General features: G+C 47.1%; 1 protein-coding gene and 1 pseudogene across 1 annotated transcript in view; both read right to left on the bottom strand.

The window, feature by feature from the left end:
* Positions 1–25,419, bottom strand: part of B4galnt3 (beta-1,4-N-acetyl-galactosaminyltransferase 3) — a 106,530-nt gene that overhangs the window by 68,232 nt on the left and 12,879 nt on the right. The window lies entirely within an intron of this gene.
* On the bottom strand, positions 3,954–5,320 carry LOC131905571 (phenylalanine--tRNA ligase alpha subunit-like; annotated as a pseudogene).

Raw genomic sequence — 25,419 nt, forward strand, 5'->3', positions numbered from 1 at the left:
CCCTCACCCTGCAGCATGCCAGAGGTTAAAAAGAGATTGGGCTACAGTCTGGTCTCTAAGAAGAGCACAGGCTGCAGCTTAACTGGCTCAGATCTATGCAAATGAACGAAGAGAAAAGGACGGCTGAGGTTGCCCATGGCGGAGCTCTGCTTGTCTGATCTGGGTCCCTTCGTGGGAGAGGGCTGGAAGCCCCACGCAGGCTCCACACAGTTTTGTTTCTAGGTCTTTGTCCTCTCTTCCTAACAATCCAGATGCAGGACAGTTTAAGAGGCAGACCTATTCAGACCCCTATCTCCCGGCAGATAGCAATCCGAAGCCCGGGTAATGTGAAACAAGGGTCTTTGGACACTCCCCGTCGTGACAATGAAGTGTGCTAGGCAGACACCATCATCTCACGCAGTGGGAGCGGTCTCAAAGAACGGGACAAAGCGTGAGAAAGGCCTGCAACTGCAGAAGCCAAGCCAACCAAGGGGCAGACTTCCGCCCACACAGATCTCAGCAAGAGCCAGTTCTTGAACTGGGGTTCATTCAAAGCCGTTCTCAAAAAATAAAAAATTAAAACTAGAAAGGGAGAAAGAAAAAGAAAAACTTCTCCAATGGGGTGGGGGGGTAGCCTAGCCCAACGATGAAGATCAGAGGAAAGGGGGGTCAGGAGAGCCGCTGTGCTGCTGTTGTTATTTCCTTCCTTCTTCCTTCCTCTGTAGCCCAGGCTGGCCTCCAACTCACAGAGATCCACCCTCTCTGCCTCCCGAGCGCTGGGATTAAAAGCGTGCGTCATCATGTCCTACTTGCTGTCATTTCTTTAGGTGAGATCAGCTTGGTGTCCATCCACCCTTTTATTCATCCACTAGACATTAACTCCTTCAAGAAACAAAGTTAAAATTCAAGTCACCTCAGAGCTGACAAAATAATTCAGTCATTACATATCAATGGTAGTGAGTTCCTCATAAAGACTGCCTGTGAACAGAGGGCATTTGAGGAAGGAGGGAGATTCTGGATTTGAGGGCAGACCACTATAAAAGAAATAGAAAAGCTGGAGGTGGTGGTGCACAATTTTAATCCCAGAATTTGGGAGGCAGAGGCAGGCGGATCTCTGTAAGATTGAGGCCAGCCTGGTCTACAGAGAGAGTTCCAGGAAAGCCAAGTCTAAGCAAAGAAACCCTATCTTAAAAACAAAATAAAACAAAACAAAAACAAAAAGAAGAAAAGAAATAGAAGATTTAATAACACAGTCACTATATTAGAGTGTGTGTGTGTGTGTGTGTGTGTGTTGCTGGAGAGCAAACCCAGGGCCTCATGTAAGCAATCTACCACTAAGATATACCCTAGTCCAAAATATTCTCCAAGAATATTCTCCAGGAGTGGGTGTTTGGTGCTCAACCACACACACACACACACACACACACACACACACACATACACACACAAAATGGTGTGAAGTCACAAATACACTAATTGGCTAAATTTAGCACTTCTGTGATAGATTTATATGCATCAGACATAAATTGATACAGTATAAACTAGTAAGTAAACAACAGCTATGCAGTAATTAGAAGAGAGTGGAGTTCAAACAGAAAGGCAGCCTGCATGGTAAATGTCAGACGCACCCGGGTGCATATATTAGATATACTTTCTAATGTGTGATTTGAGGTTAGGGGAAGAGGGGACCCCACTTCAAACCTGTTCTATGGTGATATTTTATTTGTGCTGAAATGTGATTTTATTTGTATGTTAATAAAGTTGCCTGGGGATCAGAGCTAAGAGCAAGCCATTAAGCAGAAGTCTGGTAGTGGTAGCACATGCCCTTAATCCTATCACATGGCAGGCAGAGTCTCTGTGTGTTCAAGGACATAGCCAGCATGGTGACATACGCCTTTAATCCCAGTACCAACCATAGAGACCTGGAGGTCTGTATAGACAGGCAGTGATGTAGAAGTCATGTGGTTGGGTTTAGAACCAATGAGAAGGCAGAACAGAAAGGCAATAAAAAGGACACAGGAAGAAGGTCTCTCAGGGGAAGTGACGACAGCGAGGGGTAAGATAAGGTGGTCTTAGCTCTTGGCTACTGCTCGATCTCTGAACTTTTAACTCTTCATTTGGCTCTGTGTTTCTTATTTAATAAGACCATTTAGAATTCTAACTACACCACTCTGCTTATTAGTTTCCAAAAACAGGGATCTGGAAAACTGACTTAGCATTAACAGTCTGAACTCCATTCCTGCCTATGCACACATCAGGTGCACAACTCCATCAGATCATACTTGGCACAGAGGGGAATGCACAGAGCAGGCAGACACCAGCTCTGTCCAGGTCTGGGTGCTCGTCTTTACCTCAGCTCACATCACGTCTACTGTGAGGGCAGCAGACCACCCTTCCCTTCCCACTGCCATGATTCCTCAACTGGAACTGGCATACCCCTAATCCCCACCGAGGCCTTCTGGCAGCTTCTGGGTGGCTGTGAGTGTCAGCGCTCCCAGACCAGAGGCCACTGCAGCCTTCTCTAGAAGTCCCCTCCTCCTGTACTGTTGTTTCCCTTCCCAGACTCATCCTTTCTCTGGCTTTCTTTCCTTCCTTTTATTGACATTTTTTTTCTTCCTCACAACTTTCAATCTGCTACATACTTTATAAAATCAAGACTTCCTATCCAAGAGACGGGAAGACCTCTCTATAAAAAGGGACGGGGGTATCAGAGACTGTCTCCCCCAGCTTATGGCTAAGGGGATAGGAGAAAGGGGAAGAGGAGGAGGATTATCATCCTTCCCTCAGTGGGATGGGAGCACTATTTTGTTTTCTTACATTTGGCCTTGTCCTTCCCGCTCCGGGTGTCCTCAGGGAGTCAGGCGCAGGGCCACCACCTCCACCACTTCATCACTTTGCCCAGCTCCTCCTCACAGAGGAGCTCTTGGTGGCCCCATCCTGCATGAAAGATGATCTCTGCTGCCCCGTTTGTCAGGAGGTGCTCAAAATACCACCGGTGCGGACAGCAGCCTGTCAGCACGTCCTCCCCACCTAGACGATGAAATCTCCTATCAAACTGCCGCTGAAGAATCTCGTCAAGCAAGCATCTCAAGTATGTAGACATCTCAGCATTTTTGTACCATCTTTAAGAGGAAAGCATCATGAAGTCACCATTCAAAAATTTGTTGTGCATATTAATAAAATTAATTCAGTCTATTGTGCTTAAAAACAACAACAACAACAATTTGGCCTTGTGTGGTCACTTCATCTTCCCGTAGTTTTTTCTCCTTAACTAACTCTGCTTATAGTGGGATGTGACATAAAAATCTCACCCTCTGGAAGCTGCCTGCTCAACTTTCAGGTTTGCGCCACTGAACAAAAGGAGGCAGTTTGTAATGTCATTCTGACAAAATATTCAGGAGCATAAAGAAATGGGCCACACCTAATGATCATCCCTGAGTGGCCTAATGAGGCTGACCAACGCCCCAGAGAAAGAGCCCTGACTCAGAGGGTGGGCACTGGCACCACAGGAACCGAGTCTGACTCTGAGCTTTGCTACTTTTGAGGCTCACATTGTCTTCCTCAGCTTAGGTGTTCCTGCCTGAAACTGGGCCTCACAAGCCGCTACAGAAAGGAGCATGGGAAAAACTTCCTGAGAACCACTGAGGCAGACTGGATCACAACCTGTCAGTGGAGACCTGGGGAAGAGTGAGCAGATGAGGCCATGCTTCCAAGTATCCTATGGGAGCCCAGAGAAGCTGGTCCACAGTTTCCTTCTTCTACTACTACCCAGCTGTACAATTCCACATCCTCCCCTGGGCTCCCTTCTTGGGCCTTCCTAATACACTGTCCCTAAGGCCTGCCCCTGGGCTCAGCATCTCCACTTCAGCTCCACTGGGTAGAGCTTGGCTTCTCTCCCCAGGCAAACCTTGAGCTCTCTGAGGGCAGACCAGCCACCTCTCCTCCCTCCCTCCCTCTCTCAAAGAGCAGCAGGATCACTGAACCATAACAGATACATTCTCAGGGAGCCCCATGGGCAGGAGCATCTCAGGGCAAAAGACCCCAGAGTTGCCAACTCCTACCCAACTTCTTTAGACCTTGGTGGTAGCCGAGCACCTCCATGCTGGGCTCTAGTAAGAGTGGTAGGCTGGCTTGAAGCACACCTGGGTGATCACCAGCTTGGTGAAGAACTCCTCAGCACACCCATGAGGTGACCCAGGGTGAGCCCGTGGTTGGTTATCACACCCCTTGATCTGGTAGAACTTGGCCAGGTGTGTGGCGTCCAGCATCTCATTCTGGAACACATGATCAATGGAGAAGTGCTTGCTGGTGTGAAGGGTTCCTTCTGGGTTAAGCCGTAAGGGGTGCAGGCACTGGCTTCTGTGGTGTGTGTGAAGTGGATTTTTCCCAGCCTCATCTAGCTTCCAGGTATACTTGCAGCCCTGTGAGCCATAGCTGCCCTAGGAGTGGGTCTGTTTCACCCGCCGGATGTAGTCCATTAGGAGCTACAGAGCCTCAGCCAGCTCTCACAGGAAGAATGTGTCGTATTGGTCACGTCCCGGGTGCTGCTGAGGCTGGAAGAACTCATCCAAGTTCCAGAGGGAGCTCTCACTGAAGTTGTCTGTAGGTATCTCAGAGAACCCCATCTCCAGGAAGATCTGCCAGACTGGGAGAGGACCATGAGCAAGGGGAGAAGGTGGCCACTCTCTGAGAGCACACCTCGGGCAGAGAAGCTGTAGGGCCTGAAGGGCCGGTCCCTCCAGGAGCCGCTGGAGATCATCTCTGGGCTCAGCTCTGCCTCCCACTTGGACGCACTTGTGCTGAAGGCCCCGCCCTGGCTCACCCAGTAGGTTTTCAGGATCACTTCAGTCAGCAGCTTCCTCTTCCTGAGCTCATTCCTTTTCAGGCAGCCTCTCAGGCTGGCCTGCCTGGACCAGCCATACCTGCCTGTGTATTTCATCCTCTACGCTGTCCACCACTTGGAACACCCAGGGCCCATGGACTACACTCTTGTCCACTTGGATCCACTTGTTGGACATGGCCTTGCTGAAGCCCATCTTGCTCATCTGGACAGTTGCATAAGCTCACTCTGCACCAAGCCTTCAAGAGGAATGCTTCAAAACACATGGGCCTCATGGCTGCCCTCCCAGGCCATCTCCTCATCCTCAGTAGTGAGCTCCCAGCACTTGGTGGAAGGAAGCTCAGCCTCAGTGACCTCACCCAGAGCCTGTGGGCTCTTCACTGCACCCACCACCACCTGGTGCTCCATGCCCTGCATAGTCAGCTCCGCTGCACCGTCTAGGCCACCATTAGCTGCCTCCAGCTGCCATAGTAACAGCTCCTACACAGGACTGTCGGCCATGGCTGCTCCCACTGCGCTTGGTGTGTGAAATGAGCGACTTTTTGTTTGTTTTTTCAAAACTGGGTTTCTTTGTATGTAGCCCTGGCTGTCCTGGAACTTGCTCTGTAGACCAGGCTGGCCTCGAACAGAGCTCTGCCTGCCTCTACCTCTCAAATGCTGGGATTAAAGGCGTGCACCACTACCACCTGGCAGAAATGAGCGGCTTTTATGTCTAACCTAAACTCTAGTCTATAATGTTAGGTTTTCTTTTCTCTTTCTACGGTGCTGCAGACAGAACTCAGAACCTTGAACATCTACGCAAGCGCTACACCCCAGGCTGAATTTCCTTTTCCCTGAGCACGTGCTACATTTCTGCTTCTTCAAGGATGGAAGGAGGTGTTCCGCAGTTTCTACTAGGGTAGGAGTGGGTGAGATGAAGATTGTAAGAGGCTGGTGGATCTGCAAAGTGAGGTCTTCGGGGTTCACAGACCTACACGACTTTCTTATCTGTATGGTAAATAGTAAGAGGGGAGAGGCAGGCCTTGGGGCAGGAGGGCAGGTAGAGTGAAAGAGAGAGAAGGGTCTGTGTGGATCTCACTGTGGCATCTCTCATCTGACAAGAAACAGACCTCATTCACAGCTCCACACGGCAAGGAGTGAGCCCGAGGTTCACTTTATAGGTCGGAAATCTGAGACACAGACAGGAAAAAGGCTTTGTACGAGAGCCCAGGGAGGATTTGTCAGCCGATCGCAGAGGACTCTGGCTCTTAGGAAATGCCGCAGCAGCAGCAGGGAGGAGGCGATCTGAGGGGAGAGGGTATGAGTGGCAGCCCTTGCCTGGCGGTGGAGAAAGCAGAGAGCAGGGAGACTGTAGGGTGTGGTTGCTAAGTGGTGATAGGTGTGTAAGTGAAAAGGAACAGGTATTCAGGGCTGTAAACCTGGGAAGTCTTGCGGTCAGGTGAGTCATGTGCACACACCCCACAATCCCTGGGATCTCACTGCTGGGAAACCCTGGCTGGGAATGCAAGTCCAAAACTTTCTACTTTATTGGTCGGGTTTCCTACCCAGGAACTCGTTTAACCAAACAGGGTGATCAAGGATGCCATGTCACAAGGATGTCACAACCACAGTAAAACAATGGCAAGGATCATCTGACTTCCTCATTGTCACCCTGAGGTTGTCAGCTAGGGTCTTGCACGTTCGAGGTAAGCAATCTACTACTAAGCCCCATCCTCCAGGCCTGCCATCCAAATCTGGCTTCACCTGCCTTACATATATCCTTCTTGGCCCCTCTCTTTCTCAGTCTTTACACTTTCTTTTCCCCTTACTAGTTTCCTTTCTTTTCATATGTTCATGTTCACCCGTCTTGAAACAAGGTCTCACTGCCTGAAACTCGCTATGTAGACCAAGCTGGCCTTAAACTCACAGAGATCCTTCTGCATCGGTCCTGGGTGATAGGTGTGTGCCAACACATTTCTTCCCATGTCTTCCAGCACTATCTCCCTATCATCCATGTCCTTATCATTTGGGATGCAATGCCAGGAACGTTACCTCTGTCTGTAATCAAATAGTTTCCCCCCAAGGGAGGCCCCGGAGTGTAGTAAGGAAGCACTGACCATGGCTGCCAAGCAGCAGAGGGTTCACCCGTGACAGCTGCAGCAGGGCAGAGCACCTGACACCTAGAGGCCAGAAGGAGCCGGGCTCAGCTTAGGACACAGAAAGCCCTGTCAACAGGTGGCACACACAGGTCAGCCCCCTACTGGGTCTGTGTCCTAGGGAATGTGATGGACAAGCTCATCAGCCTATAGCAGATCTCCCCATCCTGATCAGGAAACCCAAGCCACACCTGTTTGTTTACCATGCAGCCCAAGAGGCCTGGCCTGCAGTCTCCTCTACCCTGTGCTCTTAGCCTTAGGGGGACCTAGCTCCCTCTGAGGGCATGGGACAGGTCTCTAAAGGGTGGGGCCTACCCAGCTGCTTCAGAAGCATTCATTAGTCCAACAGTCCCTCCTGCGCTGAGTTCCTGCCAGAAGGACCACGTTGCCTACAGCATAGTCTCAGTCAGTGGTTCTCAATCTGTGGGTAATGACCCCTACAGGCGTCCCATACCAGACAGATATCCTGCATATCAGGTATTTAATGTTACAATTCATAGCAGTAACGGAATTACAGTTATGAAGTAGCAACAAAATAATTTTATGGTTGGGGAGGTCACCACAACACAAGGAACTGTACTCAAGAGTCACCTCGTTAGGAAGGTTGAGAGCCACTGCTCTAAATGAAAAGGTGGCAGTGACAGAAGGGACCAGCTCTGCCCCTGACAGAACAGGATGGCTCCCAAAGTCACCGGTCCACGGAGATCATCAAAATCGGATTGGTAATTAGGATTCCTGGGCCCCACCCAGAGCTGCTGAGTTAGGATGTCCCGGGCTTGCTTGGCAGTTCACTAGCAGCTAAATGGACATCGACAACTTTGGGGACCAGTAGGCTACGTCACCGAGCAATCCTCTGCCCCTAAGCCTCTGCGTAAAAGACAAGGTAAGTCAGGAATAGCTCAGTGGCAGGACACTTTTTAGGCATGCACAAGACCCTGGGTTCAATCCCCATATATAAATGGATGATGCTTCCTTGATGAAGGTGTGGAATTAATCATATCCACATATCCTCTTCATAACTGCCCTTCAAAATATTGGCAGTGTCGATCTCTATTTTAAGGATAAAGAAAATTAAGCTTCCTAGCTTAAGTTACTTATTAAGGATCATTCCACCTGGGAAGGAGTCAGGCTTGACGTTCAGTTTCATCCAAGACTGCGTTCAAAGTCCCTACCCAGCACCACAGCATGGACACTGACCCCTGAAAACAGATATTACCCAGGCGTTGCTTTGTGTTGATATGAAGGCTCGAGGATCCAGGGATGGGCAACGAAAGAATTCAAAGCAACCATTGAGCATCCATCAATTGGTTAGTGTAAGTAATGCGATCACTTCAGTACATACGCTGAATGTCCACACCTAACGCATACACTCCTACCACTGTCTTTTGTCCTGGTCAGTTAGTGCATCCCCTCTTACACTATCAATACTAGAGGGTTTTTTTTTTTTCTTGGTTTTTTTTTTTTTTTTTTTGGTTTTTCGAGACAGGGTTTCTCTGTGTAGCTTTTGCGCCTTTCCTGAATCTCGCTCTGTAGCCCAGGCTGGCCTCGAACTCACAAAGATCCACCTGCCTCTGCCTCCCGAGTGCTGGGATTAAAGGTGTGCACCACCACCGCCCAGAAATACTAGAGCTTTTATAGACAGCCCTGATTCACCTAAAAGACATGGCAGAAACCACCATATGTGGCACAAGCACCATTTAAGTTGTCAGACTCTTTTGCCTTCTTCCATAAAGCTTGAAATTAAGTCTGCTCATGAGCTTTTGTTTATCTTTGACAAGAGAAGGATAAGGTGTGAGTGGCCGGGGTGGGGGGTGTAGGGGTGGTGGTATACGCCTGTGTATGCAGGTATGTCTGGGTGCACGCAGGAGGCTAGAGGTCAATATAGGGGGTCTTCATCTAGTGCGTGCCACATTTTGTTTTGTTTTGTTCTTTGAGCTCTGGCTGTCCTTGAGCTCGATTTGTAGACCAAGCTGGTCTTGAACTCACAGAGATCCACCTGCCTCTGGTTCCTAGTGCTGGGATTAAAGGTTTGCTCCACTATGCCTGGCCTGAGAATAATATTTAAATTGCTTCTCTTAAAAGTTTATATACCTGCTAGAGAGCATAACCTTAATTTTGGAGCTACAAATCTCCTCAGAACTCACGGTGCTTTAGATAATCTGAGGCAACATTTAACATTCAGAAAACCTTACACAAAACTACCATCTCTACTTGCTCTTGAGAAGTAGAGCGAAGTGGAAAAACAGTGTCCATAACCATATATAAAAGAGGGGCGGAGGCCAAGCAGTGCCCGTTCCCCACTCATTCATTTAGACTTGGACATTTTTATTTATTATCATGGGGTGCGGGGAGATATGTACCAGATGTGTGTGGAGGTAGAGGACAACTTGTAACAGTCAGCTGTCTCTTTCCAACACGTGGGATCAAACTCGGGTCGCCAGGCTCAGCAATCTGTCAGTCTTTGGAAGGTGAGACAGTGAGTGGCGGGTTCCCATTATTTCCCAGAGATGCCTCCTCTGAACATGAGAGGAATGCTAGGCAAGAGCAAGAGAACTAACTCTGAGCTGCTCCAGAAGAGTCAAGGCCACCTACCCCAAGAGCGTCTCTGGGCTTCTGCACAGACATGCTGCTCGGTACACAGAACTTACACCGAATTACAGTTCTCACTCATCCCCAGGAGGAGGGACATCTGTGGAGAATACAACCTGCACAGCTGTGCCCAGTGGCCCTGAGCATGGGCCTGGAATCCCAGTGGGTACACCTTGAGCCGAAAATAGAAGCAAGCTCACAGGTACCATAGCTCACCTACTACTTGTAGAGGCCTACAGTACGACCTTTAACTTTCTGCACAGTGGTGGCGCACGCCTTTAAATCCCAGCACTTGGCAGGCAGAGGCAGGTGAATCTCTGTGAGTTCGAGGCCAGCCTGGTCTACAAATCGAGTTCTAGAACAGTCAGGACTATTAAACAGAGAAACCCTGTCTCAAAAAACTAGCAGTGAGAGGAAGACAAAAATGTCAAGTTAGACTCACAGGAATATCTCTACACCTCTCCCTAAGACTGGTGAGACATTCAGGTTAGTCAGTATGCACATTGTGGCCATGACATCCTTCGCTGCTAATCATAGTTACTCGCCCATTTCAGACCGTGTGGGAAACCTTCCATTTGCCCTCACAGTTACTTGTGAGCATTTGGCAATCTACTGACTATGGAGAGAATACCAGTCACAAGGCAATGAACCACGAAGGGGAACATCAGTTCATTTAAAAAAAAAAAAAAAAAAAGACCTTTAACTTTCTTACTTCAGCAGGAGCATTTGGAAAACAGGCATTGGCCAGCTACATTAAAACTCACTTCAAAAATCAGGATGAGCCAGGTGTGGTGGCTCAGACCTGTAATCCCAGCACTCCAGAGGCTGAGGCAAAAGGGATTACCACAAATATGAGAACAATCTGGATACATCAAGAGTTCCAGGCCAGTCTAGGCTACAGAGTGAGAACCTCTCTCAAAACAAACAATAACATAAAGCAACAAAAAGCCAGGATAAAGATACAGCTTAGTTGACAGAATTCTGGCTTAGCATGCAGTGGCCCCGGGTTGGATCCTCAGAACTGCTAAACCTAACACAACTGCCACATGCCTCTAATCCCAGCACTCTGGAAGTAGAGGCAGGAGGATCAGAAGTTCAGGGTCATCCTTGGATACATAGCAAATTGGAAGTCAGCCTGGGCTACCTGAAACCCTGTCTCAAAAGAACAAAACAAAAAAGCCAAGTGACTGAGGACTAGGAGAAAGTACTAGAGTTACAGGAAATAAATGAGAAACCTCTAAAGAGCAACAGAAAAGCCTTCCACAGGTGAGTCCCAACACAAACCATTTCGGAAGGCAACACACCCAAGCAATTAGAAGAAGTCAGGTAGAATGCATTTAGTGTGACTGTGAATCCTGAGACATGTCACTTAACCTTTCTCAACCTTAGTTTACTTAACCTATGAAGGAAAAATAAAATTTACTTGACAAAGAGTCATAAGAGATGTCCTACAAAGGCGTGCATGACAATTATGACATTTGTGGCACAGTCAGAAGCCAACCAAAATGCTAGATGACCTTTGCATCCTCGGATTTCCTAGTTCCTATGCCAAAAGAGCCAAGAGCTTCTCACACTGCTCCCACCACACAGAGGACTCCGGATGTTCACCTGTCACCGCTTTGATCAGGAATTGCTGCCCATCCACCGACTTTCCCCCTCTGCCACCTTCAGATGCCCTGTAGTCCACTCTGGCCACCTTATCCCTGGCTTCTCAAACCAGCTAGCGCTTCTCAAAATGGCAGCTCTGTGGGTCCTGTATACTCCTTTTCCAATGTCCCTGCTTCTAGCACTACCCAGGGCCTCTAACATGAAGAAACCCTTATTTCAGAAAACTCTCTCAAGATACAGCAAGTAGACTGGAGCGTTGGCCACGATGGTTTAAACCATGTTCCCACACGTGCTAGCGTGTGAATATGGTGTTTGTCAAGTGTTCACCTACAGTCAGCCTGCTTAGGTGTGAGAGACAGTCAACAGCTGTGTTGTAGCGACAGTAGCAGCATCTTCAACAGCAGCAGGGAGCTGCACCAGAGCCTCTGAAGGAGTCAAACGCTACGCCTCCTCAGCAACACCCGCAGCCAGCTGGAGAGATGCTCAGAGGTTTAGAGCACAGCTTTCCCTGCCAGAGGCCTGGGTTTGATTCTCAGCACCCACACGGTGGCTCACAACCGTCTGTAGTTCAAGGGATCCGATGCCCTCTTCTGGCCTCCACAGGTACCAGGCATGCAAGTGGTGCACAGATATGCATGCAGGCAAAACACCCATACACAGAAAATAAAAATGATCCTGAGGACAGAAGGAGAGGCTAGAACATTTCAGCTATTTACAGAGACTCAGGTAAGAAGGTATCGGGATTCTGCTGGGTCTGGTGGCATAGACTGAAATCTCAACTATGCGTGTGGTGGGTCAAAAGGATCCACAAGTTCAAGGCCTGCCTGGGCAATTTAGTGAGACCCTGTCCCAAAATAAAAATAAGACAGGGGTGAGCATCTATCCTAGGGATAGAGCAACTATCCCAGGTCCTAGATTCAATCCTCAGTAACACACACACACACACACACACACACACACACACACACTGAAATAGAGAGAGAGGGAGACAGAAGACAAAAAGATTCCAAATTAACATGGTCATTGTGAAGATAAAATAGGCAAGATTTTTTATGGCTGGATAGGAGACCCAAGAAAAGGAGTGACATTGGCTTATCTACAAACATAGAAAATCAATTTACTTCTTTTTATCTTAGTTTAAACATTTTCCTCATATAGATCTTATACATGTTCTTTGTATCTATACTTAAATATTTCATTTTAGACAAGTGATAACATAAACCTTAATGTGTTTTTAATCTCAAATTTCCTTTGTTCATTGTTGAGTAATTAAGAAGACTGCAGCTGATCATGGCGGTGCACGCCTATAATCCCAGCACTTGGGAGACAGAAGCCAACCTGATCTCCATAGCAAGGCCAGCAAACCTGGCTCAAAAAGGGAAAAATGTGATTGACAGTCATATTACTTTGTGCTCTGCAGCCTTGCTCACCTTAGTAGTTTCTGGAATCCTTCTCACCTCTACATCAGCTATCCTGGAATTTGTGAACAATGAACATTATTTCTTCCTGGCCATCCATTACACCTTTTATTTCCTTGTCTTGTCTTATCCCATTAGCTAGGACTTCTAGGACAAAGGGCTAGGGAAGGAGGTTTCAATGCTTTAAAGTTCTTGATGTGAGTGGGAAACCTTTCTGCTTCACACTGTTAGGTGTGATGGTAACTGCAGAGTTTTTAATATTTATTTATTTATTTATTTATTTATTTATTTATTTATTTATTTATTTATTTATTTATTTATTTTGGTTTTTCAAGACAGGGTTTCTCTGTGTAGTTTTGGTTCCTGTCCTGGATCTCACCCTGTAGACCAGGCTGGCCTTGAACTCACAGAGATCGGCCTGGCTCTGCCTCCCAAGTACTGGGATTAAAGGCTGAGTTTTTATATTCTTGATCGAGTTGTAGGAGTTTAGATTCTCCTCACTTGTGTTTTTTGTGTTATGTCTTGGTTTAGAGATTGGTGTGATGCTGGCCCCACAGGAAGAGATAAGCAAGTGTTCCCTCTGCTTCTGTTTTCCAGAAGCTGGAATCTTCCTTAAATGTCTGGTCCTATTTATCACCAACCTGGGGCTGGTGCTTCTTGTTCTAGGTTATGTCTTTAAATTATTGACTCAATGTCTTTACATATCACCAACCTGGGGCTGGTGCTTTTCATTCTGGGTTATTGACTCAGTGTCTTTAACAGATGATCTACATATCTATTACAGCTTATTCAGATGATCTAGTTCTTCTCACATATTAGCGTATTCTGTATTTATGGGCACAGAACTGTACATATTCTTCTTTAAAGGTTTATTGTATTGCTGGGTATGGTGGCACACACCTTTAATCCCAGCACTAGGGAGGCAGAAGCAAGTGGATCTCTGTGAGGTCAGCCTTGAACTACATAATGAGTTCAGGGCAGCCAGGGCTATGTAGAGAGACCCTGTCTCAAAACAAAACATTTGTAATTATGTATATTTTTGTATGTCTGAATCTGGGTATATGCACATGAGTACAGTGCCCTTGGAGGCCAGAGGCATCAGAAGCCTTGGAGCTGGAGTTACAGGCAATTGTGAGTTCCCCGATGTGGGTACTGGGAGCTGAACTTAGGTCCTCTGGAAAAGCAGCAAGTGCTCTTAATAGGTGAGCCCATCTCTCAACTGCCATCTTATTTTTCGAGACGGGGTTTCTCCCTGAACCTGGAACCTGCCATTTCAGGTAAATTAGCTGACCCACAGACACTCCCTACACTTCAGGTGGGTGATCCACATGTCTGTTACTCCGCTTCTAGCACTGGAGTTTACAGATGCATGCTGTCATGTCCGGATTTTATCGGGGAGCTAGGGGTCCCCATCTGGGTCTTCCTGCTAGCCCGGCAAGCACTGAGCCATATCCACAGTCCTTTTCAGTGCCCTCCTAACGCCGTCAGGCATGTGCTCTTCAACCCTCTTTTATTCTGAACGTCAGGAATTTGTCATCTCTGTTTACTTAGGGAGCCTGAGTTAGACGCTTACCTACTTTATTGACATTTTCAAAGGACCAGCTTCTGGACTTGTTGATTTTCTCTTTCCTGCCTTCAGTTCCCCTGACTTTTACTCCAACCTTCAGTATTCTTTCTACTTACCTGGAACTTGATTTGTGTTACACTTTCTAGCTTCCAATATGGTGGGAGCACAGAGTATACACGTCAGGATTTTCTTTTCATCTACACATTTGGTGCCACGAATTCCTCTCAAAGTATTTCTTTTGCTGTATCCCAGAAATTTCGGTAAGTTAAAGTTTCATTTTCATTTTATTCAAAATATTTTAAAATTTTCTTGACATTTCTCCTTTGATCCATGTGTAATTTGAAAGTCTGTTGTTTAATCTCAGCATATTTGAAAACTTTCCAGTTATCTTTCTGTAACTGGCTTCTAGTTTAATTCTATATGGCCTGAGAGCAGATGTTATATATGATGGTAGCCTCATAAATTGTTAAGGTGTGCTTTATGTGAATTATCTTGCTGAATCCTCCTTGAGAGGCATGTGTGCTGTGTTGTTTCTGGATGATACAGTCTACAGCTGTCAATCATATCCAGTTGATGGATGGTGCTTCTGAGTTCAACTATGTCTTCACTGATTTTCTGCCTGCTGGATAGATGCATTTCTGAAAGAAGGGTTAAGTCTCCAACTGTAACAATGGACTCATTCATTTCTCTTTGCAGCCTATCAGTTTCTGATTCCTGTATTTTGACACCACCAGTAAGCACATAGCCTTTAAGGGCTGTCACATCTTCTTAGAATACTGGCCTTTTGTCATTATGTATTGTTCCACTTTATCCTTGATGAGTTTCTTTACTTTGCAATCTGCTCTATCTGAAATTAATGCAGCTATTTCTGCTTTAGTCAACATTAGAGTGCTTTATTTTTCATTATATAACTATATGGGGTTTTTTCCTCCTTTTTAATTTTTCTTTCTTTTTTTTTTTTTTGACCAGGGTTTTATTGGCCTGAAACTCACTAGGTAACCAAGATTAGCCACAAACCCATGAGCCTCCTACCTCAAACTACAACTAGAATCACGTGCCACTACTCCCAGCCCCCTTCTGCAGTTTCAAATATTCCATTCTAGCCCAGAGGATGAATCAGTTATCTTCCTTACTTTTTGAGGCAGGGTCCCTCACTGAATGATTCAGCTATCTGCTAATTGATAGAGGGTCCTCCTACCTCTGTCTCCACAGTGCTGAGGTTGAACACATGTGCCACTGAGCCCCGCTTTTACATGGGTGCTGAGGATCAGAACTCACGGCCTCATGCGTGTGCAGAGGACATTTACCGACTGAGCCGTCTCGCTGTCCCTTTTTTGATTGAGACAGGGTCTTGCTATGTAGGCCAGGCTGGCTTCAAATTACAGCAGTGCCTCTTAAGTGCTGACATCACAGACCTGTGTCCCCACATCTACCTTTCATTCTTTCCTTACACTGAGTGGTGTCCTGCTGTTTGCAAAATATATTTACAATGAACGCACATCCACTTTTTTTTTTTTTTTTTTTTTTTGGTTTTTCGAGACAGGGTTTCTCTGTGTAGCTTTGCGCCTTTCCTGGGACTCACTTGGTAGCCCAGGCTGGCCTCGAACTCACAGAGATCCGCCTGGCTCTGCCTCCCGAGTGCTGGGATTAAAGGCGTGCGCCACCACCGCCCGGCCACATCCACTTTTAAACAATGCTGACCCTTATAATTATGCCTTTCCACGAATAAAATGTCTCCAGTTCCCCCCCCCCCCCCGTATTGCTTGTGTTACTGCTGTCATTCACTTTATTTATGTAAAAGCATGCACAAGTACAAGTATGTATGTGGAGTCAAATACACTGTTATTCCTAACATCAGTTAAACTAACTAAAAACAAAAGCTTTTATTTTACCTTCACTGAGGCTCCAGTGCTCTGCCTTTATGTAGATTCAACCTTCTGATCTATCACTTTCTTCTCTAAAAGAACGTCTAATGTCTTGTCAGGCAGACAAATAGGCACAGCAGCCTCACTTTGCAGTTATCCGAGACAGGACATTTCCTCTTTGCCTTTGAAGTTTCATGGACAACCCTTTAAATAGTCCATGCTACTCTCTTCTTCCTCGTATCATTTCTGAAGTCAGGAATAACTTGTAAGAAATTAGTGAGAAATAAAATACAGCTCTATTTTGTAAGTTGAGAAACAAGCTCGGAGAGGTGAGGGATTCTCCTTCCTTCCGCCCAGCCCCCTCCCAACCAGCCCCCTCTGTCACCTCATTTTCCTCCACCACAGCTGCAGTCACAGCTGACCGCCCAGGCAATTCGACACGACACCTTGAACAAGGTGAGGGACCTTTGTGAACTTCAGTTCTGTCCTCTGTAAACGAGACTAGAAAGGCCATCGAGCTCACGTGTCAAGCACACACAGGCGGACTTATTAATATGGCTCTGCCTAGCCCTTAGCACCCTGCCTGCTAATTACGTTTCTTTTCCCTCTCACTTAGGTTTCTCCTCCTTACCTAACCAGACCACTTTCTCCAACCTGTGAACGTCCTCAAATTTTCCACGACTTTTGCAAAGAAATACATCAGAAGAACTAGAGCGAGAGGGCCGACAGGATGACCCCGGGGGCTTACCCCTCTGCTTACCAACCAGATAACATTACTTTGTAACTTTTTTGCATCTCTTCAAATTCCCAAATTCCCAACCCTCTTCCCAGAAACGGCCCCTCCCCAAACACTCTGCTTTCTGGATTTTTGTTCTGTTTTATTCTGCTTGCAGTGCTGGAGATCAACCCAGGGTGTCACGCATGCTAGACCGGCACTCAGCCACTGGGCCACGCTCCCAGCATCAAGTTTTGATCTTTGTTTGTATCTGCAGAGTGATAAACGGTGCGTGCAGAGTGATAGACTATAGTCCCAGGTACTTCAGCGACTGAAACAGGAGTTTTGCCTGAGGCCAGGACTTTGCAGCCAGCTAGGGCAAAATACTGAGACCTACACACATCTCTAAATAAACTGATGGAGTTGGGTGAACGAGGGTGTGAGTAGCTGTTTGAGCAGAACCAGAACCGGCTTTTTTCTTGTTCTGGGATGTTCTCACTACAGGTGTAATCTACACTTACCCCTAACTCATAGTCTTCCTACCTTGGCCTCCAGAGTGCAGGGATCACAGACAAGCACCAGGTTTGGCTGGACAAAGTTCTCTGGGCCTGTTTTCTCGTTTGTAAAACTGGAGAGGTTCAATGGGTGGTGTGGTACACGCCTTTAATCCCAGCACTTGGGAGGCAGAGGCAGGTGGATCTCTGTGAGTTCAAGGCCAGCCTGGTCTACAGAGCGAGTTCTAGGACAGCCAGGGGTTACACAGAGAAACCCTGTCTACAAACAAAACAAAAAACCAGAGAGGCTCCATCTTTCTGACTTCCCTTCCAGTGTTCCCTGGGATGAAAGTTGACAAGATGATATCTGAGAACAACACTGGGATTTCCCCACCAGAGTGCCCAGCTCACTGGTGGGCTTCAGATGGGGGGTAAAAGTACAATGGAGCCAATCCTGGGACCTGGGGGAGCAGAGGCAAGGAGCTGGCTGTATCCCTATGTGTGACCCAATCTTTCTTTTTTTTTCCCCATTTACTATATGTGCCAAAAGGAAAAAGACAGAAAAATACACAATTAGATGCTCAGATCGGTAACGAGTGGGAGCCTGGATGTGCACTCTTCTCATGTCCCCTCCTGCCTGCTTTTGGAGTCTCAAAGGCCCACGCTTTGGGGCGCTATATTAGTAGTTTCTAGTCTCCAAAGCCACCTGGACACAGCATGAGAAAGCTGGAACTATCTTAACACAAGTAAAAAGGAGACTGGAGTAAGTGGCGGTTCCGGGGCCTACCTTTGGTACACAGGAACCCTACCTCAGGCTTTCTCTACAACAGAGGCTGAGTCAGGAACGTGCCCCCCTAAGCAGACCTGGAGAGCCATAGGCACAGCTCCCTGCTAGGACACAGACCCCAGTTGTCCCAGCCGGGCCAGCTGCCTGGGAGTCTCCAAGTCTAAAATTAGCCTGGAGCTCTCCACCCAGGCAGTTCCTCTCAGCTCTGGCAAACAGGGCCTTGCGGTGAGGTAATGACTGGGAGCTTGTCTGCCCTGCCCCAGGACAACGAGGGGTTAGGAGAGACACACAAAGTAACCTCCCACCCTTCCGCGGTGGTCATGAAGGGAAGCAGGCCACCTGGAGTCTGTCAGCCCTCTTGCTACTCTTCCTCCACGTCTTCACAGGGTGTCGCACTCAGCCCTGTCCTGAACTCCGGACACTGGAACCAAGGGAAAAGGAGCTTGCTGAACACTTGAGATGTGCCAGGGTTTCACCTTGGGCAGTCAGGATTATTATTACTACTAAATGGACCACCACAGGGATGCTCACCAGAACAGCTACCTAAGTGAGCAAGCCTGGAAGGAAGAATCCAGAACTATGACTCCCCATGAGTTGCAAGGGAAATTGGCTTCCTGGATGGGCACCTCTGCCAAGGGCTTCTTCCCCGTGGCTGCACCTATGACTCACTAGCTCCTACTTCTGATTCCCCCACTTCTGATGGTCTGGTCAAGCTTGTGGCAGCAACTGCCAAGATTAGTGGGCAATTCCTCAGCCAGTCCCTGAACAGTCTTCCCACTCCTGAGCTAAGCACACAGCAGTGTTTGTGATGGCTGCCCAGCAGGCAGGAGGAAGAGAGGGTGAGGCCCTAGGGTAGGACCCAGTCCCGTCTGTAGCTCAGAAGTTTAGGGGAGGGCTACGAGATTGATGACAATGGTGACCAGGACTTAACGGAAATGTCCCCCAAATGCTCCCCACATCATCATCCAACTTTTAGCCTCCCTCAGAGCCCCCACCTAGAGGGTCAACCCTTCCTTCCCCAGTGGGAATGGGGAAGGAAGGGGACAGCCGCTGTCTCAGGGACAAGATCAGGCCCCAGCCCAGCCTCCCATCTCCCTTGAGTAGAGCTAACGGTTGTAAGGAGCCAGGATTTGAACCCAGGCATCTCCCCTCGTCTCCTTTTTGCTAATCTTTCCCTGGCCACATTCAACTCAGGAGACTGAAAGCTGAGACAAAGACCATTTCTCTGAGGACGATGTCAGAATTAGTAAGACCAGGGATCATAGTCAGAGCTCTGTGTTGACAAAGAAAGACTCAGCCCCAGACAGCAAAGAGCAGAATTGACTTACTGAAAGACGTACAGCCAGTTCATATCAGAACAAGACAGAAAATCTATCCCCTGATGCCCAGTTCTACTATGTGCTGGAAAGAGAAAAGATTTATGTGCTTTTCTGCCCCCCTTTTTCTTATTTATTTGGGGGTCAGTACTGGGGAGTGAGACTAGAGCCTCAAGCATGATACCAAGCAAGTGCTTTATCACTGAACTATATCCACAGCCTCTTTTTTTTCTTCTTCTTTTTAGGTTTTATTTTGGTACAGGGTCTCCTTAAGTTACTCAGGCTAGCCTTGAATTCACTTTGTGCCCAATGCAAGCCTTGAACTTGCAATTCCTCTGCCTCAGCTTCCCTGGCAGCTGGGATAACAGGTGTACACTATTTTTTTTTTTTTTTTTTTGGTTTTTCGAGACAGGGTTTCTCTGTATAGCTTTGCGCCTTTTCTGGGACTCACTTGGTACCGTCCAGGCTGGCCTCGAACTCACAGAGATCCGCCTGGCTCTGCCTCCCGAGTGCTGGGATTAAAGGCATGCGCCACCACCGCCCGGCACACTATTTTTTTAAGTCAGTTCTGAATGTAAGTCCCATCTTATTACTGCTTGAAACAGACTCCAGGGCCCACTGCAGTTACATGTGGTAACAGCTGCCATTAAAGGACCAGTTGAGGGGCCAGTGACATGGCTCAGCAGGTAAAGACATCTGCCACCAAGACTGACGACCCAGATTTAATTCCCAGGACCCACATGGTGGAGAGAACCAACTTCCACAAGTTGTCCTCTGATCTCTACATGTGTGCTGTGGCATGTGCATTCTCTCTCTCTCTCTCTCTCTCTCTCTCTCTCTCTCTCTCTCTCTCTCTCTCTCTCCCTCTCTCCCTCTCTCCCTCTCCCTCTCTCCCTCTCTCCCTCTCTCTCTCTCTCTCTCTCTCTCTCTCTCTCTCTCTCTCTCTCTCTCTCTCTGTCACTCACACACACACACACACACACACACACACACACACACACACATAAATAATGATTAAAAAAAACTTTCAGAGGAGGAGGAGACAATGACCAGAGGAGGAGGCGAGGAGGAGCTCGATACTGAATGGGCTCTGTTCTCAGGACGGGAGCCTAAAGCAAAGGAATCTGTTCAATGAAGAACGTCAAGTCTTGACCTGCCCCTTGCAATGTGAGAATTCAACATCAATAAGAACATCTTTGCAGGCTACTCTCAACCACTAATATCAAAGCAGGTGTCACAAGAGAAATTTCAGGAAAGCCACAGATTACCGCTAACAGTAGTTGAGTTGGAAACACGATCCACCGGCAACTAAGTGGCAATCACTTCAGCTGCCTCACTGGTAAGAAAAGATAAACACAGGCTGAGGGTGTTGCTCAATAGTAGAGTACTTGCCTAGCATGCATGATGTACTAGGCTCCATCCCCAGCACTGAGAAAATAAAATATCACTTAGGGCAGTGGTTCTCAACCTTCCTAATGCTGAGACCCCTTAATACAGTTCTTCACGTTGTAGTGACCCCCAACCATAAAATTATTTTCATTGCTACTTTATAACTGTAATTTTGCTACTTTATGAATCATAATGTAAATATCTGTGTTTTCCAATGGTCTTCAGAGACCCCCTATGAAAGGGTTGTTCGACCCCCAAAGGGGTTGTGACCCCCGAGTTGAGAACTGTTGACTTAAGGGGAGGAAGAATAAAGCATTAGCAAAGAAAAGGGGAATGAATGAGCAGGCAGAATAATTGGTAATTGGCAGGAGTGAAAAAATGTATCAGGAGTTCGGAGCCCAGTTCTGCTATCTGTACAAGTTAATTAAAATTCTGTAGGCCTAACAGTCTTCACTGGTCAAGTCCTGAAGTTGGGCGAACAGATTCCATTTTAAAGAGTAACTCAGATCAACTGTAGTAATGACGTGGTGAATCATGTTGAAAGATTCTCAGATTGCACAGAGGCTCACTCAACGGATTTCATTCACATTCTCCTGTGGATGTCTGCCAGGAGTCTAGAACAAAAACGTGATACCATCTCAACAACTCTAAGATTGGGGGCTGGAGGACAGGTATCCTTATGATATGTTAGAGGCAACGCCTTGAAACCAATCAAAAGAGACACAGAAGGGATTTAAAACCCCCAAGACTAGAGATGCAGCTGGGCTGGTAGAGTGCTTGCCTACCATGCACAAAGCCCTGGGTAGTCCGTGCTTGCAAGCCCAGTACTTGGGAAGCAGAGGCAGGAGGATCAGATGTTCAGGTCACCCTCAACTATAGAGTGAGTTTAAAGGAGCTATTACACAATGATAGCCAATGGTATGGTCGGCATCACAGCAACCTCAGAGGACGCATGAGCTACAGCAGCTGCCTCTTCAGGTGCTCCACGCACGCTTATAGAGCAGTGCCGTGAGCTGCCCTAACTAGACACTCAGGAGTCTCTCAGGCTGTGGATACAGGAGACAGACCCAGAGGACAAGCTTCACATAACTGAACTGCAACCAAGTTCCAAGGAGGATAGGTCAGCTGATTCTGAAATAGTCAAAGGTGGTTCAGGACGGGATGATATCAAAGGTGGGCAGCATTTGAGAATCAAGCGGAAGGGATGAACTGATAACAGAACACAGCATAACAATGGCAAAGATGTGGGAGAAGGCCTGCCCCCGGCTTGGGATAGCCACAGCCTCTGAACAGCCCTTCCCTCTGCATGGGCGCATCCGGTTACATGCTCCCTTGTACAGAGGTGCTCTTCCTGGCTTCCCTGCGACCACCTAATATCCTCTGCAACCAAAGGAGGTTTAATTGGCAGGAAGTTCCCATCAATCAGACCCTGAGAGCTTACCAGAGCACTGGATAAAACACTTTGGAAAATGACTGCCTCGGGATTCTGAGATAGGGGTCGGGGGACTGATAGTATGGGAAATATTTAAGGGGTGAATAAACTTCTGGAGAAAGGGCCTGCATTTCTCTATGAGATTCTTACAGGTATACACAATCCACAAAGTGTTAAAAATCTCTGTCCCAGGGAGCTAAAAAGGGGGGCAATGGCTAAGTTCAGCACTCTAGAAATTTACAATCTCTTGGGGGAAGACAAACCCAGACAGAAATAACTCTGATGCAAGCAGACTTTGATAAGTGCACTAATGGAGGTATGAAAACAATGCTGTGAGGGGATGGGGAGCAGAGGTTAATTCCTGCCAGGCTTTCAGCAGGAGACGAAGGACCCAACCCCACCCAGATTTGTTTGGGGATCCAGGTTTACGCTACGATGGGTCTCTCTCCAGGCCCAGAATAACCTTGAGTAGAGAGCTCGGAGGCAGTGGCTGGCTCTTCCTGCCAGGAGGTAAAAGGGTAAAGCTTCAAGGACGGCAGGAAGGGTAGAAAGGAGAAAACCACCCGCAACTCTGTTCTACCCACTGCCGGGCTCCTACTGACTGAATCACTAAAGGGCTTAAATCTCGCCATCCATCGGGTGCTTAATCACCCTGGACCACTAAGACACCTGCTTTCTGAATGTCACCGCTTGGGAAGCCCCTTCTCCCACCTCCACGCAGTCTCTTCGGGCCACTCTTGAATTTCGTGAGCCATACTATGCTCCCAACGCCGAGGGCTTTGCCTGGTATTTCACAAGTGCTCAGAAGCATCTGCTGAATGCTGATTTGTCTCCTGATCCCTTAACACTGTTCTCCAGGACTACTGTAGGACTCAAGTCCCAGAGACAAAAACAGGAGAAGAAATGCAACACTTCCTTCTCACAAGAACACTTTTGAGATACTGGATTGATACAGCATCCCTTAATAAAAATGATCATGACAGAATGGAGACAGAGAATCTTGTCTGAAACCCATAACTTCATATTTTCTCCTTTACTACATCAACTCTGCCACCAAACTATCACATCTTTCCTTGAGATGGCTCAGCTTTTGTCTGCCTCCCTTTCAAGCTAAACACTCACTGCCTGCCCTTAGAATCACTATAGTAAACACAGAGGTGGTTTGGGGTTGAGGAGGTCATTTGTTTTCATTCATTCATTCATTCATTCATTCGACCAGGGTCTGACTATGTCGCCCCATCTGACCTGGAACTCACAGAGATCCACATGCCTCTGCCTACTGAGTGCTGGGATTAAAGACCCATGCCACATACGTGGCTATTTTATGACAGGGCTGTAGACAGGCATGATGGAAGCAGAGGCAGGTGGAGATCTCTGTGAGTTCAAGGCCAGCCTGGTCTACATGATGAGTTCCAGAACATCCAGGCATACACAGTGATACCCTGTCTAAAATAAATAAATAAATAAAAGACAGAGTTGTACCACATGGGCAAAGCTGGCCTCAAAATTTGTAGCTACCTGTCTCAGTCTCCCGAGAACTGGAATTACAGACATGTGGTATCATGATCAGCTCTAAATGTCCATCACAAGCCACCTTGCAAACTTCCAACAGCTTTATTTACTTACAGTCACAGCTCCTGGAACATTCAAAAATTCAATAAATGTCTGAAGAATTGAAATACAAATTAGTGGATTTTTTTTTTTCAAGACAAGGTTTCTCTGTGTAGTCCTGGGTTCTTGGAACTCGCTCTATAGACCAAGCTGTTCTTGAACTCACAAGTGCTGGGATTGAAGGTGTGCACCACCACCGCCCAGCTAAATTAGTGGATTTTAAAAAGGGACTTACATTATCTCCAACTCCTGCCTAACAGAACTTATGCTGCTACCCTATCCGCGGCCAAGCCTGAACTCTGCAGAGTGTGGCATCAAGAGGCTTCACATGTGGCTGCTCATCCTCATCTCCCTCACCGCAGGTAACTTCTATACAACAGGCTCAATTCAACAAGCTGGTTCCCTCAACTGACACTTAGCTAATGCTATCTGCCTTCCACAGAAATAGTCACCTCTGCATGCACGCATGCGCGCGCACACACAAGATCAGACAGTAGGACACTTGGACGCTCAAGCTAAAGGAGGAAGTTGAGATGGCTCAGCACTTACAAAGACCCAAGTTTGGTTCCCAGCACCCACATCAGGCAGCTTACAGCCACATGTAAGTCCAGCTCAGGGGTATCCGAAGCCATCTTCTGGCCTCGCTAGGCACCAGCAGGCACATGGACACACAGGCACACACATACAAAAAATTAATAAAAATATATCTCAATGGGTGGTGGTGGTGGCAGTGTATGCCTTTTATCTCAACACTCAGGGAGCAGAGGCAGGTGGATCTGGGAGTTTGAGGCCAGCCTGGTCTACAGAGTGAGTTCCAGGACAGGTCAGGGCTATACAGAGAAACCCTGCCTTAAAAAAACAAAAAACAAACCAAACAAAAAACTCTTAAAAGGGCACTTAAGCCAAAGGACTTCTTTGGAAAAACATACCAAAATGTTAACAAGTACTGCATACAATATTACTAGCCTCTTTTTAAGGACACAGCTAAGCCCTTCATAATAGAAAAAAAAATATCCGGGGCTGGAGAGATGGCTCAGAGGTTAAGAGCACCGACTGCTCTTCCAGAGGTCCTGAGTTCAATTCCCAGCACCCACATGGTGGCTCACAACCATCTGTAATGAGATCGGGCACCCTCTTCTGTATACATAATAAATAAATAAATCTTTAAAAGAAAAGAAATATCCAAGGATCAAAACATAAGGTATGACAATCAGAACAGCAGATACAGGTCCCTTAGTTTGGGGCATAATCAACAATATTAGATTATAAAGTTGTTTACAATTGTCAAAAGCATACAATTAATATAGCATTTTAAAAGGATCTAAAATTGTTGACATAGAATCAAATAAAACTTCTAGACAAACAAAAGTCACTAGAATGAAAAAAGAATAAAATCCTCCCCCTTGGGTTCTTGCTCAGTCTTCCTCCCTTGTACAATCTTCACCGCTACTGCTAAAAGTCACCCACTGGGTGTTCTCCCCTCTCCTTCTCCCTTTTCCCATTTAGCCAAAATGGGAAGAAAGACCCAAGAACTGAGAACGAGTGCTGGGCTTTGTCTCTGGTTCTGGAGGAAGTCCTCAGGGTCCTCACTCCCTGTGCCAATCTCTGGCTCAGTAGTGACCAGGACACCGAGCTAGTTGCACAAGGAGGGTGCATGTGAGCAGTGCCACACAT

This window comes from Peromyscus eremicus, chromosome 3 (assembly GCF_949786415.1).
Source record: "Peromyscus eremicus chromosome 3, PerEre_H2_v1, whole genome shotgun sequence".
Lineage (NCBI taxonomy): Eukaryota > Metazoa > Chordata > Mammalia > Rodentia > Cricetidae > Peromyscus > Peromyscus eremicus.